Source organism: Colletes gigas, unplaced genomic scaffold (assembly GCF_013123115.1).
Source record: "Colletes gigas isolate AHSC1104 unplaced genomic scaffold, ASM1312311v1 Colletes_gigas_Sc00006, whole genome shotgun sequence".
Classification (NCBI taxonomy): Eukaryota; Metazoa; Arthropoda; class Insecta; order Hymenoptera; family Colletidae; genus Colletes; species Colletes gigas.
In genome coordinates, this window is record NW_025106635.1 from 9930164 (window position 1) to 9947704 (window position 17541).

At 36.9% G+C, this 17541-nt stretch overlaps 1 protein-coding gene across 1 annotated transcript in view; it reads right to left on the reverse strand.

Annotated features, from left to right (window-relative positions):
- The window catches only part of LOC122395563 (follistatin-related protein 5-like), a 121725-nt gene that overhangs the window by 30550 nt on the left and 73634 nt on the right, over positions 1-17541 (reverse strand). The gene's annotated exons all lie outside the window — the stretch shown is intronic.

Here is a 17541-nt window from a genome sequence, read left to right on the forward strand (position 1 = left end):
GGGGGTCGATCGGTTTCAATTACAGTTCGAACTCGGCGTATATTTTTTTTCCATGCGGGAATAAATGCGCGTTCAAGTGATCTGCGCGTGATTTGTAGCGGCGATAAAAATTGCGATATTCATGTCGCGGGAATATCGAACACGCGGTGAATAACGCACACTGTATCCAGTTACGCTCGAAGGTGGCTCAATATTTTACGATTTAATTGCTTCCGCAATTACGTATCGGCTGGAAAAGGAAGGAGATTCGCGTCCACCTTCGTCCATTAATCCCCCCCTGTGATCCAAATTATTTTTGGCTCCCTGAAAAACGGATTATCTTTTTGTCGACAGAGGCAGCGTGTGTGGAATACCGAGGCGTCTAAAGAATTATCAACGTTATTTAATTTGCAACGGGGTAAAAAAAAACTTCAATTTGCAGAAGCTTTTTCAATCGTGGCAATCACGGCTGGAATATATCAAAACTTTAGAGTGCATCGTTTTATTTACTCGTTTGTATATTTTTCTGTAGTTTAAAGTATGGAAATGTGACGTGAAATTTCAAGTTTCAATACTAGCGCCAGTTTGGTTCGAAGGTTAGTTTTTGTTCGTAGATTCTTCGTCTTTCCTTTTTATACGCCCATTGTGTGATTTATTGTATTGTACATCTCGTATATAACATTGCAGTGTTCTTTTTAGTTTGTTTTTATATTGGAAAGCCATTCTAAAGTCGGATTTATTACAAACTTTTTGGCTTCGACGTCGAATATGATTGTATTTAAAAAAACACACCACCAGAGAATCAAAGTATCGCTTGATAATCGTCTTAAAAACAGCGAAATTAAAAGTTTCGTAACGATGTTGGAGAACGTATTTTAAAATGTGTATTAAGCAATTTCTTAGGCGATGATTTTCCAAGCAGTGATAACCGATGGTGTTAAATTTTAAAAAAATTTCCGAACTCTCAGCTTACGCGCGTAACAAAGTTTTTTTTATTAAAAAACTTTTATTAACGGTACATTAAACTTCATGGTCACGTTTTTAATTCTATTTTTTGTAAGTTGGACACCACCCTGAACAGCGTTAATGCTGGTGGCGTGAGTCGAACTTTGTTCCGAAAAAAGGCAAAACGTACGGTTCTCCTTAAATCACGATAACACCTCCTTAAATCATCGGCCCCAATATTTATATTTTTTAACTGGAAAAAAAATAAGGCGTCGACGAGTAATTATTCCTTCGTAGCAAAAAAGAAAACAAGAAACAATTATAATGGATCCTTAATTTTCGGTCGAAAATACCCAGACTGCCCCCTTAATCGTCTCCGGTGCACGATAAATCATTGTCTGTCCCCGCCTATGTTAATAAAATACAGCCACGAACAAAGTTTCGGTGAATTTATCGGTCGTGCGGTCAGAGGGTGGCAAATAAATGTTTATCTACTCGAGCTACCAGCTTTTCAATTACCCGACCAACAAGATCCTCTGCGATTAGAATCTCTTAGGATTCTCAAGGCGAAGTGCATTCGGGGATTAAACGCTTCCACGCTAACACCGACGATCTATCCTTTGGATCTTTTTAGCGTTTAATTTTCAGCTTTGGACTACTCGGTTGTTCGCGCGCTACTTAATCACAATTTTTCATTAAAACTTGTACTTTATATTTCGCTTAATTAAAGATACTACTCCGAACGAGAAACCGTAACAACGCGAATAAATAAAACGGACATTGGAATTGCTCTTGTCTTTAGTTAATTAGTCGATTAACCATTTTATAGAATGTATAATTATATTCAAAAATAAGATATACGAAAAAAGAATTACATAGCTTTTCTTTTTTCTAATATTAATAATTCGAGTGCAACAGTTAAGATTTTTAATTAGATCCGATATAGCAGTGATTTTTTGACCGCCCAACTCCGAGTGAAAAAGTCTACGTACTTTGCAGTTTTAAAAATATTAAAAGTTCTTGAAATTCCTTTAACGTTTCCTTTCCTCGCAATATACATACGTCTACTTCTCTGAAAAGTTCTAATGCCTTTTATCCTCGAAGTATAGAAAATCCTTTGATTCTCCGTATCTCCGTGTTCATTTCCTATTCAACTTACTTTCCGAGACAAATCCATTTATTGCTTCGAACGGCTCACTTTGTACCCTATAGTTTCAAATTAAATTCAACTTATTCCTAAGAAGCATCAATTTGCGCGATAGACGGCGTTTCGAAGTTTCCTTTTCCGCGTGAACGACGAAATACTCGATAACAGGTAACACGGTTATCTTATACGCTGCTCGAACCCGACTTCGATCGTTAGGATTTTTGTTATTCAATGGCAAACCTTTGTGCCTCGATTTATATTTGTGAATTCGAAATTATTTTGTCGGGTTATATATATTAATTTACTAAAATATGTAAAAAAATCAGAGATCTGTCAAGATATTCTGTTAAGAAAAAAGATTTCTTTTCATGAACATGCTTTACACCGACCTTCGAATAACTTTGTAAAACAAAAATTTATCTATTTTATTTCCAGAAATTATGTTTAAAATATCATTGATATAAAATCCCTTAAAAAATTAAGTTTCATGTTCGAAAGTGTTAATAATAATCGCTTGGAACACCTTTAACCTGCTTTGTACCGAATAGTTTCAAATCGAATTCAACTTATTGCTAAGAATCATCGACTCGGACAATGGTGTTTCCATTTCCGCGCGATGAACGAAATATTGGTCGAATCGTGTACAGTAGACAGATTGTACCGCGTACATGTTCAATAACAGGTGACACGGTTATAGAAGGGAAATCTTATACGCTACCCGTACCCGGTTCTAATCGCCTTATCGCAAAGGCGATTCGCGAAGTGCTCCATCCGCGTGACCCGTTTACCACCGGGCAAATATTCCGTACGGAAAATGAGGATGTCAGTAGACGCGGAATGCATTAATTAAAAAGTGTTGGTGCCTGTTTTTGCTTTGAACGAGACAGCTTCATTCGCGTGGCTCGCCTCTGGCGCGCCAGAATTTCGTTGGAGATTCCCTTTGCTCGTTGAAATGCCACCGGAGCGTGCCATTTTTTCAGAAAAATACGTATCACGGAATGTTCAGTACATTTTTACGCGTAATCATTGCCGTTCTGTTACAAGCGAAACCGTGGACGCTATTTTTTGATCACGGTCTAAGAAAATGTCCACCGTCGACACGGCGACCGAATCAATAAAAGAACACTACCAGCGAACTTTTAAGGTTATCGCTTAGAATAACTCTTTTTTTTATTGTTCTCTATACCCTAAAGTGGTTCGAGAAAGAGTTACACGGTTACAAAGAAGAAACTTCTCGCGTGGAATGAAAGTTTAATGCCATGGATCCATTACGGGATATCGGGAGCCTCATCATTTATCGAATCGTATATTTATGTTTCCTTTCGTGAAATATTATTGAATCGGTGTCGTGTCGCGGTAATGGCTCGTCAAGAAACACAACAATTTTATGTTTATTTAAAAGCTGTAATTCAATTCTCTGTTGAAAAAGAAGACGTCATTTTCACTTGTAGATTTCTCAAACACTGAAACGAAAAGTAAACGTGTGAGCCTTGTTTTTCTTACTTAACATTAGGTTTACGAACACTCGTAATTCGTTGTATTGACATTGAAATGCAGTTTTCCATATTAAATTCAACATAAACTGCTAACAAATAATATTAACGAGAATCTGAATGAGTTCGTAAACCTAGTGTTGATAATAATAGTGTTAATCTTCGAGAAAGGAATTTTGAAGTTTAAGGAAACCCCGTTTGGCCAGTATTTGAAGATTCTATACCGACCCTGGTCCGATATTTATCTAGCCGGTCGAACAATTTATTCAAACGTTTCGCGAGTTAGAGTGTCCCCGAGACGGATTGCGTTTCCGTGCGGGGGCGTCGGATACCGAATTTTTCTCACGTGTTCTGCCCGCGCGAAGCGTTGGGTGAAAAATGAATTTCCCTTAACCGTATTCTCCGCGATACGACGATGCTTTATTTGGTCTGTTTAATCCGCGGGTGAGAAGCGGAAGATAAATCCGGCGGTCGTCTCCGGCGCGGGCCGTAAATCGAGCGTCCCGACGCTAGGCGGAGATCGTTCCGTCGTTTTAGATCGCTCCCGACTTAAGGTTCCGCCCTTTCTGAATTCATTCCGGCTTTTCAATCGAAAGACAAATAGCATTGATAAAGCCCGGTAGTATATATTGTTATTGGTCGAAGCTTCTCGACGCCACCCCCAACACACCTCCCCCCTCTCCTGTCGATGGCAGTATATTCGAAAAACGTTTATATGGCAGCGATTGGCTCGCTTTAAATCTTGTCCCCGATCCTCGCGACTGGTTCTTATTACCTCCGCTACGTACGGGGGAAGAGCAGAAGCCATTTTAAGGAATAAGAACGACCGATCGATTCCCCTCGCTCGGGTTGCACGCGTGTCTTTTGCCTTTCTAGCTTTACGTTTTTGACGCGAACCTAAGACCGCCTCGGCGCTCGAGATTTCACCCTCAAAGTCCCCGGGATCCCCCTCTTCCCGACGCTTAAGTAAGTCCTCCTCGGTCCATTTAGCATTCTGATTTCCGGCAAGGTTTATGAGCTCTCGCGACGACCCTCTATCGAAAGGGTGAAATTGAAACGCGATTTAAGAAGTTCCACAGTCCCCGAACACGAGAGCTATTTCTTCGTTCGGTATTCACCTCGTCCTTTTTTCGGGTTCCCAATTAAACACTTGAATGTTATCCGCTGGGTTACGTTTCCGGGTAACTATCTCCATTGTTGGCTCAACCCTTTCTTCGCGAAGAAATATCTCGCCACCGCGATGTCGGCTGTAAACGAGATACCTTGCATCGTTATTCCTATTTTGCTATTAAATATTTCGCGTACTTTCCGTTGGGAAAATTTTTGGTCGAAGAATTTACAACAAAGAATCCGTTTGGATATATTTGGTCGTTAGTGGCGAACAAGGATTCTTTTGGAAATTCATTTTTGTATTCAATTTGTGCTGAATGCTTCGAAGCATTTTATGCGAAAATATTTTATTTACAAATATACATCTCTATGTTGTAATTTTACTACCAAAACAATTAATAACAAGTATACGCTTCAAATCTGAGGTGGAAAATTGTTCTTCTATTTCTAGGTGTAAAATATTATTTAATGGGAGATTCTAGAAGACAAAATAAGACGAAAATCAAGGATACTAATTTGTTGATTGAGACTTCGTTAAAAAGTTATAGAAACATTTCCGGTCTCACAGTATATTTTCGGTAAAGAATTTTTTTCTCGAAAGTACGTAGGATTTCGGGGGTATGTATATTCACCAAAAATGATTGTTATTAGACCCTGCAACTGAAAATAATTTTTCCAGAACGATTTAAAAATTTTTTTTTTCGTTGACATTAGCATCTTGTCAATTTTTCTTAAAAATTCGTTTTTCATTTTTAGTAATTTTGTGTAATGCCGAATAGAAAAGTTGTGTAATACTTTTTTGTAGGTACCCATTAGCTCTACTTCAGAAAAAAATTTCATTGAAATATATTCACTATTGTAAGAGTTATGGCTGTTTGAAAATTGGACCATTTTTATGTGGTTTTTCCCACTTTTCGGGGTCAAGGAACAACATTTTCAATATTCTTAGAATTTCTACATACTCTGCACTAAAATACGCGTTATTTGCCTTTTGAAACATTAAAATCCTTCAATCCGTTCAAAAGTTATGACGTTTTAAAGATACGCACGAAATTTTGGAGTGACATTTCTGGCTTGAAATTAGATCTTCGGTAACGAATTTTTTTCTCGAAATCGCATAGGAATTCGGGGGTATCTCTATTGACCAAAAATGATTCTAATTGACCCCTGCAACTAAAAATAATTTTTTTAGAATGATTTAGAATTTTTTAATTTCGACGCAAAATTTCACATCTACTCGAATTTTTTTCTCGAAAGTGGGTAAGTTTTTAAGGGTATGCCTATCCACCAAAAATGATTGTAACTAACCCCTGCAACTAGAAATAATTTTTTTAGAACGATTTGAAATTTTTTTTTTTCAGGATAACCAGACAGTTATGGTCAGACATATTTTCAGTAATGAATTTTTTTCTTGAAAGTGAGTAGGAATTCGGGGTTATGTGTATTCACCAAAAATTATTGTAACTGACCCCTGCAACTAGAAATAATTTTTTTAGAACAATTTGAAATTTTTTGATAATTTTTTAATGAAGTCTCAATCAACAAATTAATACCCTTGAGTTTCGTCTTATTTCGGCCTCTAGAATCTCCCATTAATATTTTTCCCAGGGGTGGCTGAACACACTGTGTACAAGAAAAAGCACTAAAATAAATAACAACGAGAATATACTTTCCAAATATTTTCTAGTGAGTCAAATGTATTGACAGACTCTCGTATGTTTTTTCGAATACATTCGTAGTTTTCGATACATTTCTATTTTTTAAACGCAGCTGGCGGTCGTATCACTCCCGTTGAGGATCCCTGCCCCAGAGAGTCTTATGCCTGGTGTCCACTTAAGGGTTTTACTCTTAATGCCTGGTGTCCACTCGAAAGTTTTTCTCTCTAGAATAAGAAGCCGGTTCTCGAGAATAAGAAGTTCGCGAGAGCATACGGAAAAGCTATCGCACCGGAAGTTGTTTCGCCGCTCGCGAGCTCGGTTCCCACGACGTCCGTGTGAAAGGTACCCTTAATCTTAATGCCGGTGCCCACTGGAAAGTCTTACCTTTAATACCGGCTCTTCAGAGTTTTACTTTCGAATGGACACCGTACGTAAGATCCGGAATCGAGAATGAGCGTTCTTCTGTACGAGCGAGCACAACGGAAGTTGCCGCGTCTTATTCTCAATGCTCTTCCGCGTCCAATAGAGAGTTTCTTGCTCGTAATAGCCATTCTTGAGCGGCGAACTGTCTGTGGATACCGAGGCATTAGAGTCAAGTTCAATATATACTCGCGAATCCCGAGCTAAGTCCAACATTCAAGGTTCGCCTCGTGGGCTTGAATATTACTGGTAAAGGATACGGTTTCGTTTGTTGAATTTGTCGCCTCGTAACCGGAGTAACATGTAATCTGATTACGCTCGAAACGATAAAATTGCGTGTAATCGTACCGTAATCACGCGATAAATTAGACAGCTTTTACATGTTTTAAAGATTTACAATCGTAAATACACAGAGATCAGACGGTAAATACCAGTGGTAAATATGATCAGATTAAATTTTGCCCAGCAGCTATGCAACACAACAGCATGTTCTCGGGTAATAACACCGGGAACATTAATGCATTATGACGATCGACGAACAATGGACGCTCCAACAATTGACTTTGTAATTAATCGCGAGCGTAGTTATTTTCGTATCGATATCGTGTACATATTTACAACTAAAAATGGACGCTCGCTTCCAAGAATCCAACTCATAATTAATCGCAAGCGTCATTTCGCATCATTTCGCATCAATTTAACACGAACCGATAGTATTTACAGGCGATTATTTTATTTTCTCATTTTTTCACCGATACCTGCGCCATATAATTTTTCATAAAAAATTCGTGATGAAAACCAGGAAAGTTTCGATCGAAATCGAACTCGTTATGGATGTTCATTGTCAGTCTCATTCCCACCACGTCCGGGTCCCTCGGAGACCTTTTCTAAATTATCGAGCTATACGTGCCCCCATGCCCGGTCTCGCGCTTGCGACAGTTAGTCAGGAAGTACAGTATTCAACTTAGAGAGAAAGACTCTGTCACGGCAAATGGATTCCAGGTCCAAAGTAATTCGATCGACCAATTTTCTTCCTTCTACGTTAGAGAGATAATTGAAGCAAAGTAACCGAGTAGTCGGGACTTTTTGTCGATTCAACGGCGCAATTAGCGTTCCCCCTTCCGACGTTTCATTCCTCTATCAAATTAGAGGCAACGAGAATCGAGGGATGGAAATAGAAACTGGGTTAGGGCTGATTCCGTTCGCGGTACCACCCGAGATATACCGCGGCGATCGCTGATCATTTATTTCGCTCCGAGCGAACGCCGTTCTCGTCCGGGGAGAACAATTCGGGCACGTACTCGTACCGTATTTTCATTAACCTTTTTTTCCTGGTTCCGGGAGATCGAAGAGGATCGTTTTTCATCCGCGAGCTTAATCGCGACACGTCCGACGCGGTATCTCTAATTTTGCGTCCACCATCTCTTTCCGTCGAGCTTAAAAGGTCCGTGTTCGCCGGAAGACGAAGCTCGGAAGACGTTTCGAAGCGCTGCAGAGCAAAAGAATCCGTAGCAAACGAAATAAAAAGTGTTTCGTTTAATTATCGTCCATCCACTGGCTGATATTTTTTCAGGAAACGGACGTAGAAGAGGAAACGACCGAGAGGGGGTGGATGAGCTGGCCGTCGAATGGTTTATTGCGTGCGGAGATAATGGGACGATACGGTCGCTAAAATAGCGAGACTCGTAAACTTATCAAAACGGTTGTTTTTTAACGCCGACTCGTTGATAAAATCAATCGATTCGGCCCCACGATGTTTTTCGAACTTTAACGACATATCTCGTCTAGAATTTAATATTTCACGAACGAGGGTTGCTTTGTTTGTAACACGATAGACGCGAGAAGTTAGAAATCAGAAGGGGAAACACGATTGATTGTTGAAAATTGAATGATAATTAAAATCTATCCAATTACTTTAAAACTCACAAAAATGTCCGACTTCACGATACATATAGTGTAAATGATTCACAAAGTGTAATTGAAGTTCTCGTAGTTTTAACGACTCTTGTTATTTCGTAATTCTGTAAATCGATAATTCCCTGACTTTCGTGTTTCCTGTAACTTTTGCAACGTCCCACGCTGTTATAACATTCTTATGGGTAAATAATTATTTATAGGGGATTGGTTTCTGTGTATCGTCAATATCCCGAGTCGTTAATCTGTCGGCCATAAAAAACAAACGACTCGGGAAACTGGGAGGGAAGGTTGCTCCTCGCCGCGATAATGTTCGTTCACATTCTGTGGTTGCAACACAAAAGCTGTTACGTTAATTTCAGGGGAAACAATGGGATCCTCCACCTTATAGTTCAAACTTATCATACCGCGATTTTCACCTGTTTTCCTAAATGAAGAGAGATACGGTTGGGAATAATTTCAACGCGGACGATGAGGCGATGGATGCAACGTTGAAAATGATGTCGAGAAATCGAAATGCATATTCTTCGAAGGCGCAATACATAAATTAGTTCTGCTTTGCGAGAAATGCTTGCAAATGCTGGAAAACTATGTTGAGAAATGGTAACTCCTTTGGAAATAAAAGATACTTTATAATAAAAATAGAAACGAATTTTATTCAGTGACGCTGATCGCTTCTTTATGACAATATTTTCAATAGGTTAAGAAAATGAGGCCAATTACAAATCTATTGGAACTACTTTCAATTATACGTATTTAGAAATTTGTCAAAATCGATTTAAATAACTTGCAATTAAATCTATGCAATAATATCGTATAGTTTTGTAATTATAATTTTCCGCCAGCTTGATTACGACAAGTGATTTTTATTTGGACATTTGTGTAGTATGCGCAAATTTGATTACGAACAGTTGCTCTTTTAATGGATTCTTGAGCGCTCTTTTACGACGGCGTACAAAACACATCACGCGAGTAATTACATATGTTGCATTTTAAGGCGCGTGTAATTAAAGGTTAAGGGTTAACACGGCGGGTGAGCGCTGTAATACGAGAATATGCTCGCTACACCGCGGTCTGGGAATCGTGACCAAAATTAAAAACATCTGTACAATTATTTTACGGCAAGAAAAAGAAAAACAAAAAAAAAGAATCGATTCAACGTTATCTCCATCGGTAAACTAAAACATAAAACAATGAGAAATTCGTCTTTAGTTGTTTCCTCCATAGCTACAACGTGGATGTCGATGGTTCTGGTTCGGTAGATAGAGAGCACAGAAACGATAAAACTTCGCAAGACAATTTAAAGTTTTTTGAGCCGCTGTTTTTGCTAGCTGTTTCTTTGATTTATGTTTGATATAAACGGATCTGAAGTTTCCATGGTTCCGTTAAATATATCTTCCCGGTTATTCTCCCGACTGCTTTTTCGACCATGAAATTCTCTGGGACGCCTGTAAAATTTATTTTTGGATTTCGTTGGCTTCAAACAACAGATAAGGTCTACGCAACGAAAACGTCTCAGTCTCTTAACCGCTATTTATGCTGTTACACGGCGTGATACGCGTTCAGAATGCAAGACGACGTTGGAGTACCTCCGGGCGTCCATTTGTTAAAATTCGTGCAGAGTTGAAGGTTGCAGGAAGTTGCGCCCAAAGTTTCTATATTGCTTTTAGTACGAAGAAAGTTCGACGTTCTTCGCTATCAATCATGTTTTTACAAATTTACTAAAAGTTTCAGTTGCTCTAAATTTTGCAGCGTTTATACATAAATTAAAAAACGTAATACTTGTGGTAAAAATAAATAATTAAAGTAATTTGCATATGTAAAACAATAAAAGTTTCACTTTCAACTATACATGTAATTTTCTCTTCGGAACGCTATCTTTGATTACAGAATAATTCAATATTAAATGATTACAGATTAAATATCTCAAGTAATTTCATGCGTATCGTTAGAAATATATGTATATATGTATTCTATCTATTTTCACGCTTTTACGAACGATTTCTCTTTAAGGTGACTGTTTAGGAAGTGAATATAATTGTTTTAAGACACACGGAAACAAATCCGATGCAGGAAACCGATCGTTTGCGGCTGAAAAATCCAAGATAAGAAAGACTGATTCGCCTGAGCGAATTCACGACCCACCCACGAATATATGTAAAACTTATGGTTTGGCGCTACCGTTCGAGCCAACCGGTGGTCCCGATTTTATTGCTGGAAAGCGAGAATTACTCAATCTTGCCGGCAACGGTAGAAATAAAAGCGGTCGTCCCATTAACGTTCCACTCGACAAACCAATTTAATTTTTTACCCCCGAGACCTAACGAGCGGTTACGTGTTATTTGAATATACACGGCGCGTTGTTCATTTTTGCCCGGCGTAACCGCAACGCCACCGCCGCCAGAGTAAATTTTACTTCTGCGGTTTTAAATATCTGCTCGACTGGCAGCTCGAATTTCTATTAATCGTGTTTGAAAAAGGTATCTCACGTGCAGGAATTGTAACGTTATTATTGCCGCGATATCTCGCGAAACCCGCGCCGCTGTTCGATCGATGTACCGTAGATTAACGGAATCGGTATTCGCATAATTAATTAATTCCTTTACGCGTCTCGTCGGCAATGAAAATATTGTTACGTCAGTTTTATATCCGTTGACAACGGTTGGAATTGTTCGTGATTTGTTTTCAGTCTCGTGATTGGCAAACAAAAATGTTATTTATCAACGTTTAAACGTTCGTTTTTCGACCCGTGTAATACGAAGCATCGCGATGGCTGAATAATATAGCGTAAATGAGAATGACCAGAGCCGTTCTAATTCAGCCGCCATCGCAGAGCTCCGCGATATTTGAATAATGTAGATTGAATGTTTATCCGAGATAATTCTAGGAAGACATTGTTCGGATGAATAATTCATACGAATAATGAATCATTTGTTATCCTTGATGATTCATTTTACCTATCGTGGTTGAATAATTTTTCGCCACGTATTCAAACAGTTATAAAAATATTGTTAGCGTGTCTTGGACGTTACTTTCCTAATATATATAGCTAAATTAATAAAATAAAATGAAAGATAGAATATCGTTTAGTATACATTTACGTAACACGTTAAACATTTAATTAAATAATAAAAAAAACAAATTAAATAAAAATCATCACGGATATAACGATACGGGTGGATACCATGTAACGCGAATATATTGAATTACAAATAATATTATTAACATTTAATTTAAATTATTTGCCTTCGTAATATTTCTATGCTAGTTTTTAAACCAACCAAAGAGAATTGCAACGTAATAATAATTGGACGAATAATGCATTAATGATTTTATATCTCACAATCTAAAAAGCATAAAGGCTGGATTGAACAATGGTACACGGAGAATAACAAAATGTTATTTCGCATATTTTTGAAATAACATACATGAAATGTATATTGCTATTTGTATTAGGTATATTAAAAATATTCAGAATTACCGTGTATTAATTTAACATCGAAAGTCGAGCAACGGTAATTACAGTCGTAATTATTCACGTTTTCTAATTAAAACACGCTATACGACGGACACTAATTTTTTCGGATCGATGATTATATGTAGAGCGTAAAGTAACATCCGAACATCGGTTCAGTGAACGAGAGTTAAAATAAACATAAACCGTATTCAACCCTCTTTTCAAGTTTGTGGTTATTTCATGATCCATTAATTCCTTCAGCAAATTATGCTAATTTAACAGATTTTACGAACTTTCTATAATCAGTGCTTGTTACCCCGTTTATTATTTTACCAACCGTGATGGAAACGCTTGTTATATATATTAATCAATTTTTTAGTTTCTGTTTAAATCGTATATAATTATTAAAAATGTAAAAAAGACTTATTTTGTGATATTGCAGTTTTCCGTTATATTATACTTGCCATTTAAGTATACTTCATGGAACGTTAAATGTCTTCGTTGCTCGTGCTAATGGTATTCCACTCGCTACTGCTTTTAACCCTAATTCTACCGGGATGTAATTTTGGGTCACATGCTAAGTTTGAGTAACTGTAGGCCGTGTAAGTAAATTTATATACTAATGACATTTTATGTATTATTAAATTACGAAACGTATTCGTTATTACGTTATAAAATACATTAAATATAATTACTACACAAATTTAATTACAGACACTGGAGCTACTCAAATTTGTGCGACCCAAAATCGCACGTAGAATAGGATTTTTTTATTAAATAAATGAATCTTTTTTGTATATTTTTTTAAAGAGAGTAGAAGCATTAATTATCGTTGCAGAAATGTCCAGTTTCGTAGCTTAATTATTGGACTTGTATTGTAGTTTCGATTACATTGATACTTGTGAAGAGTAATATGCATCCTTAATTTAAAACGTTAATAATTTTATCTACGATTAAGTCAGAATATTACTATCTGAAAAATCTGTTTGAGCTTGTTTCGTATCATTAAAAATCTACATTAAAAATAAAATATGGAGTACTTATAAAAGATAAAGTTTTCATACATCGTGGAGAAATGTTTTTATGGAAAGTCAAAGGTATACGTTTTTAATGGGCGTGTGTATTTAAATCGCATTAAATATAAAATTTATATTTCAGACTGTAGTGAAATGGACCAACTTGTCGATTTGTCACACTCGGTCTTTCCAAGAAACATACAAAGATTTTCAATGAAACGTCGAGGGTCCAGAGCATACAAAGTTTGGTGGAAGAGACTTTGGCGTTCGTTCTTATACAACATCAAGATGTCACCGAAACGTCCTACGTAAAACAGATTACATCTGGTCGTATGTACATTTGAGATTTTCAAAATAATGTTCTTCCTTCTAGATCTAAATTATGTACCTGGTATCTTTAAAAGTTTGTCGAAATCAGCTTTGGTATTTTTTCTTGTATCATTTATTGTTGTATTTAGTTTTTCTAAGAGCCTTTTTCGTGGATAATAGTACAAGCATACAGGATGAAGTATCGAACTTTAACAAAAAATTAATTAAAACATTCATCCTTGTCACTGACAATTTATTATCGTATCAGTAATATCTTATTTCTATATTCAATTGATTAAAATAAGTAGAATTAAAATATCAAGTCATGTGGTCGTAGTAAAATCAAAGACCTTCATAAGAATCATTTAATTTTGCAATTCATTTTGAAAGTGAAATTACATTTTTTAAACCGCGTCGCAGACAGTCACTCTTCATTTACGATAATGCGACGTAACCTAACAAGAGAAGATTCCCACCCCGGAAATTCAGGAAATTATGAAGCTGAAGACACCGTAGAGCATATACGGGGTGATCGGCCAACCCTTGGAAAAATTTTAATGCGAGATTCTATAGGCCAAAATAAGACGAAAATCAAAAATACCAATATGTTGATTGAGGCTTCGTTAAAAAGTTATGGAAACATTTCAGGCCACACAGTAATATTTTCGGTAAAGAATTTTTTTCTCGAAAGTACGTAGAATTTCAGGGGTATGTGTATTCATAAAAAATGATTGTAACTGACCTCTGCAACTAAAAATAATTTTTTTGGAACGATTTGAAATTTTTTTTTGTCAGGGTAATCAGACTGTTATGGTCAGACATTATATTTCCAGTAATGAATTTTTTTCTCGAAAGTGAATAGGATTCGGAGTTATGTCTATTGACCAAAAATTATTGTAATTGGCCCCTGCATTAAAAAATAATTTTTTTAGAACGATTTGAAATTTTTAAATTTTGTCGAAAAATGTCACACCTTGAATTTTTTTCTCGAATATGAGTAGAATTTCTGGGGTATGTCTAATAACCAAAAATGATTGTAATTGACCCCTGCAACTAGGAATAATTTTTTTAGAACGATTTGAAATTTTTTGTTAACTTTTTAACGAAGCCTCAATCAACAAATTGATATCCTTGATTTTCGTTTTATTTTGGCCTCTAGAATCTCCCATTAAAATTTTTCCGATGAGTGACCGTACACCCGGTATAGGTATACTTATAATTCCTTTTAGTGTCCAAATTCATTCCAAATAATTGAAAGTAATCGCTGAAAATTTGGCATTATTTCGATCCTACGTTCTAACTAGCAATCTTTAAGACACAGAGAACAAGTTTTCAAACAAAAGTTACTACTTTAAAGAAGATAATTAAATTCCATATTCTATCATTCAAATAATAAAAAGATTTTTCCAGAGTTCGTTCTTTTAACGGCTCCGTTGACAGCGTAATTGGCGATTAAAATAATTAGGAAACAGCGCCCGGTAAGTTTCTTCGACGAGCGGAGCCGATATCAATTAGCACTTTTATCATTTTTGCCGCCCCGTTCGCTTGCAGAGGATGATAAACTAAATTACCACGCATCCGGTATAATTATGGTTTTTCGCGGACGCGCGACAACCGTTCCAGGATGTGGGGTGGTGGACGTTTAAATTGTGTTACTTTCTAATGAGCCGTCGAACGATGTCCGAAGTTGCAATTACCGTAATTGAAGTGCACGTCGTCGAACGATGAACAACAGACCATGGGGTACGCATCGATACAGTCGGTCTGTGCTAGCGAACGGAAATATTTTCCGGCGGCAGCTGTTGCTGGAGTGTCGCTCATTACCCGAACCATCGTTCCAGAATTTCCCCAACGTTTAAGAAACACCGACGGAATTTCTCCGTTGTCGCATTACGGGTGCGATTACCGTTATTCACGGTCCGCGGCACTGAGAGCGCCGACCGACGATATTTGGACTGCATTAATTGCCGAAGATAGGTCAAGCGCCGGTCCGACTTGCAATTACACTAATTGCGTCGATCGATGGGAAACGACGAGCCCGATGGACGTTCTTTTACCCCGTTCTTCCGCCGCTACAAATTTTCCATCGGTTTGCAAAAAGTTCCCGTTGCTTTTTCGAAGTATCGAATACCCTGGAAAAAGTTCTCCCCGTTTTTCGGGAAGATACCATCAAGCATTATACGTTGCAGTCGTCGGTTCGTTCGTTATAGCGTCATCATTCATTAACGGGGAATTCTCGTCTGACAGGCGTTAAAATTAAAGTTTACTTTTTAATTTTTTTTCGTAAAGAATTAACAGTTCTGTTGTTCCAGACCTTTAGGAACGCGAAGAGAACTTAAATTATAGGAAAACATTTTTTTACTCCATTTCTTATTATCTTTTATTAAATAGTAATGAAGAAAAAATTTTCATACTGAAACAGAATTTCTTCGTATGTAGTTTTAAAAATTTTCCATATTTTTTATTTTAAATAAGTTCAGTGCTAATGGAAACCAATCAGTTTTAAGAAAATCTCCATGTTACGCTGTACAGTAATTATAGTTACATCGTCAGATAGAATTAACTACCATTTAATAACAGATAATAAAAAATGAACTAAAAAAATGTTTTCGTATAGTTTAAGAGTCTCTCTTCGTATTCCTAAAAATCTAGAACAATAAAACTTTTAATTCCTTACGAAAAAAATTACTTTTTAACGAGGTCTCAATTAACAAATTAGTGTTCTTGATTTTCGTCTTATTTTGGATTCTAGAATTTCTCATTAAATTCTTTTTCGAGGTAGTCGGGTATCCTGTATGTAAAATATCCTGGGGCAACGAGAAACGAACACTGAGCTTCGAAATGCGTGGTCGAAGAAAAGAAACAACAGAGACACATAGGTATTCGACGTAAATAATTATCATTGTTGCGATGTATTCGTTAGATACAACACAGTGTTGAAAAGTAATTAAAATTTCAGGCTTCGTTTTCCTGTATTTCCTTCCTCCAGAAATACGTGCTCTTCCAACCTACTCCGCTTTTAAACGCTGCCCCAGATCTTTTATCCATCAGCATTTCGTCTAATTTTTCCTAGTCCTTTCATCCGGTCTCGTTTTGTTTTATTTTATATTTTGTTTTGCGCAATAGCACGGAGGTTAGGTTTAAAATCAACCTTACTTGGGCACGAAATGCGCCCTTCTTTAATTTTGCTTTATAAAAACGTCGTAATAATCATGGTAATAACAGTGTATTCTAACAAAGTGTGTGTACGTTCATACATAAACGTCAGCTATAGTAAACGGTTGCTTTTTAAGTTTAATCTTAAAGTTAATCTCCTGAGGGATCTTTGCTCAATTAACGGTGCTTAATTTAACGATGCAAACAGTTATTTTTCTAACACGTTCGAACTTTGCAATTTTTTCTCTTTTCTACTCTCGATCGTGCAAAATTTTAACGTCGTTGGATGTGTAGCGTTTTCACAGTTGATGCCTAACTGACGACAGTTATCGAGTTGAGGGAACAACAAAATTAAACACGAACGACGAAACCATTTATTTGCGTTCGTGTGCCTGTTAGGAGATGTACACAAACTCGGCAAACGAGATCTACACGAACTTAGAGAAGACAACAAACTGCAGAGACTAACGACTTGCGTGTCGCTAGTTTCGCGTCAATATAATGATTAGGTAATTCTATCTCATCCTCCACATTACCTACGCGTCTCGCTACTCTGTTACCACCCTTCTCTATACACGAACAATCGCGCGTGGAATAAATTTGTAAATCAAAAGACGTCGAAATCGATGGAATCAACGTCGTAAAAATCAATTCTTGAAACTGTCTTTGAATTAAGGGCGTCTATTATTTATATCCTAGATTCTGTACAATTATCACTCTATACATTTATTTACACATTTTTACATTCACGCGAAACAAATTTATTCTTTTTACCATTCCTTGCACGAACAAAATTAAATAGTACGCGTTCGAAAAGTTATTTGGAATTAAATCGTACGTAAAGGGGTTAACAAAAACACGAAACCCGAAGATAGTAAAGTGCACTAGCGTTAGAGGCATCTTTAAATTAAATTTTCTCGAAAACTAAGCTCGAGTC